Source organism: Fukomys damarensis, unplaced genomic scaffold (genome assembly GCF_012274545.1).
Source record: "Fukomys damarensis isolate Sample0158 unplaced genomic scaffold, DMR_v1.0_HiC HiC_scaffold_19, whole genome shotgun sequence".
In the NCBI taxonomy this organism is placed as follows: Eukaryota; Metazoa; Chordata; class Mammalia; order Rodentia; family Bathyergidae; genus Fukomys; species Fukomys damarensis.
Genome location: NW_022900931.1, coordinates 4,150,188 through 4,153,117, shown reverse-complemented (window position 1 = coordinate 4,153,117; position 2,930 = coordinate 4,150,188). Strand labels below are relative to the sequence as shown.

General features: G+C 49.8%; 1 protein-coding gene and 1 long non-coding RNA gene across 7 annotated transcripts in view; one reads left to right on the top strand and one right to left on the bottom strand.

Moving 5' to 3' along the window:
• The window catches only part of LOC104869224, a 70,920-nt gene extending 68,400 nt beyond the window's left edge, over positions 1-2,520 (bottom strand). For all 6 annotated transcript variants that reach the window (XR_004518102.1, XR_004518100.1, XR_004518099.1 and 3 more), the window contains exons 1-2: positions 1,898-2,520; positions 226-460 (exon numbers count right to left, since the gene is read on the bottom strand). This is a non-coding gene — a long non-coding RNA (uncharacterized LOC104869224). The remainder of the gene's footprint in view (positions 1-225; positions 461-1,897) is intronic.
• Positions 2,521-2,652: 132 nt separating this feature from the next.
• The window catches only part of Nup50 (nucleoporin 50), a 17,053-nt gene continuing 16,775 nt past the window's right edge, over positions 2,653-2,930 (top strand). Inside the window, exon 1 of the mRNA XM_033766179.1 lies at positions 2,653-2,930. The gene's annotated coding sequence lies outside the window, so the exon portion shown is untranslated.

Below are 2,930 nucleotides of genomic sequence, written 5' to 3'. Positions count from 1 at the left end.
GTTAAAAAAAAAAAAAAAAAAAAAAAAAAGTAGGTGGAGGGATATCGAGGAAGGCAGGTAGAAAGCTTTAAGTGATAATGGTTTAGAAGGGTCATCTGAAGGACAAGGGACAAGTGGAAAAATGAGCTACCAAGCATGGCTTTGCACTATAAACCTATGCATAATATTCGATGTTTATTGCAAGAGCATGTGGAAGGGGGTAATGGCTAGAATTGGCAGTCCTACCTTTTTCAGGAAAAGCGGCCGGCTCTGGCAAGTTATTTAGCACCCTGAAGAGTCTGTTCTGAGTTGTTTTTGTTGTTTGTTCATTAAAACAAAAACACTGGAGAACACACCACTAAGACCTCTCTTTGAGACATCCTCTTTGATACTGTTTGGATGTGGCTTGGCTGCCAAGGTGTGTTGTTGGCTTGGTCCTCAGGAAGGCAGTTTTGCGGTGGGATCTTTTAAGAGGTATAACCTGGTGGAAAATCATTAGGTCACTGGGAGCCGTCCTTAGAAGAGACTAAAATAGTTTTAGTAGGACACCAAGTTATTTCTCAGGAGGGCTGTTAAAAAAAAAAAAAAGCTTAGCTGTACACTGGCTTCCTCTCCGCCACGTGAACTCTCTGTCTTTGTGAGGCCAACAACAAGGAAGCCTTCTTGAGCACTAAGCAGATATTGAGGCCAGGCTCTTGAATCTCCAGTATGGTGAGAATAAGCCTCTTTGGATAGCTTCCAAGCCTCAGGTATCTAGTTACAGTGATGGAAAACCGAGAGTCAGCATTCTCTGATTACTTTTCATGTGCAGTGAACAGCTATGCAAGTCACCAAGATGGCATGAAAATTTTGTCAAAATACAAATGTACCAGCTGGGTGTGGGAGTGCCCACCTGTATAACAGCACTCTGAGAGGCTGAAGCAGGAGGACCGCAAGTTTCAGTCTAGGCAACTCAACAACTGAGAGAGACTGTCTCAAAACAAAAACTAAAAGGGCTGGGGATGTAACAGTGCAAAGACCTTGGGTTCAATCCTCAGTACCACAATACACACACACTGCCATGCACAACTTTTTTTTTGGTTTTTTGAGACAGGGTCTCACTATGTAGTTGAGATTGAACTGAACTAGAACTCACTATGTAGCCCTGGTTGGTCTGAAATTCACAGCGATCCTCCTGCCTCAGCCTCCCGAGTGCTGGGATCACAGACGTGCGCCACCATGCCTGGCCTCCCGTGCACAACTTTCATATTTATCCTCAGATACATATGTGGTGAAGTTGATGTTATAAATTTCTTATCCTTGGGGAAATAAGTGTATTGGCTGGGAATAAATGACTTTCTGAAATGTCCAACACAAGGGCCACTTTTTTTTTAACCATTGTACTGTCAACATCTGGTGTCTGCTGGGGGGAGGATTGGTCCCAGGAGCTCCTGAAGATATCAAAATGTCCACTCGCATATGAGGGGCCATATATTTTATTTTTGAGATGGGAGAGGGAACTCAATACGCTGCCCAGGCTGGCCTCAATCCCATCAAGTGACCATCCTGGCTCAAGGATGACCATCCTGCGTCAGCCTTCCAAGTAGCTGGGACTACAGGTGGCTCCTTAAATTATCTCTAGTTAATTTATATTAAGAGTGCTAATGCTGCGTAAATAGTTGTTCTGTCTGGGGAGCAATGGCAAAGAGAAGAAAAAAAAACCCCGTATAGGTCAGACAATTTTTTTCCTGGATATTTTCGATCCCCAGATATGCAACCCATGGATAGAGAGGGCGGACTAAATGTGCTCCTTTCTCTCCAAGAGTTCTTGACGAGGGGGCTGCGAATGAGCTTTAAAGGAGGATTCAAATACCCTGGAATTTATACAGAATTATTCTGTGATGCAAGCCTTCCCTGGTCTTTCAAAGTACAGCCATACCTTCTCCCGAGAGAGTGAACGATCCCTGCTCTAAATATCTTCCTTCTCTGAAAAGGTTCCCCAATCAGTAAGTTCATAGTGGACTCTCCAGGTCTTCTGGTTAATGTTCTAATCCTTACGTTCTCCGCCGTTAACCCGCTGCCAGACAGCTGGAGAGTGCAGGGCCTGAGGAAGAGCGCGGAAGCCGGAGTCTGACACGGACCCGGCTGTCGCAAGGTTTCGAGGACGCTTCTGCGGCTTTGTCTTGGCGGATCCTAACCAGTTGTGAAGCTTTGGGCAGGCTAACGTCACCTCCGCGCCACACAACGAGGAAAGCAAACGTGACCTGTTGGTGAGGAAACGGTCCATCCCCCACTCAGGAAGATGGCAGCTGGTGGGTACCCTGCTAGTCCCAGGGTCCCCTACCTCGCGTCTACTGAGTCTGGTCCGACCCCTCAAGCTCCCGGCGACACCACGGGCCTCGGTCACGTTCCCTGACTGACCACTCGCTCCAGACCTCGCGAGGCCCCAGCGGGGGTAGAGACGGTGACCGACACGTGATCAACGCACGTACATCGCGGCCTTCTGTGCCCACCCAGCGGCTACAGCCGGCGCCGGTGTGTACGCATGCGTGAGACGTGAGCGCCCCTCCCGGCGACCGTTTCCAAGGGTCTCTGCGCATGCGCTCTGCAACGCCCCCAGGATCGCGGAAGGAGGGGCTGCAGCCAAAGGCTCTGGTGCGCTTGCGCAATAGCCGGAGGCGGGCGTTTCTTTCCTCTTTTTCGAATCGGTTTTGAGGGGTAGATTCGAGTTACAAAATGGCGGCTTGGAGCGTGTTTGCTGCTGATTCCCCAGCGGTCTCAGTCTGAGTGGTCGTCTTTCCCGCCCAGTGGTGACCACACAAGACAAGCGGCCTACGGGGGACATGGTGTTTGAGACTCCGGGCTTGCTGACCACGAAATCATTTGAAGCTGCCAGCGCACCGGAAACCACCCGCCGCCGCTTCGGACGCATCCGCACCCACGGCCCAGCGAGAGCCGCAGCGGCCGCCGGA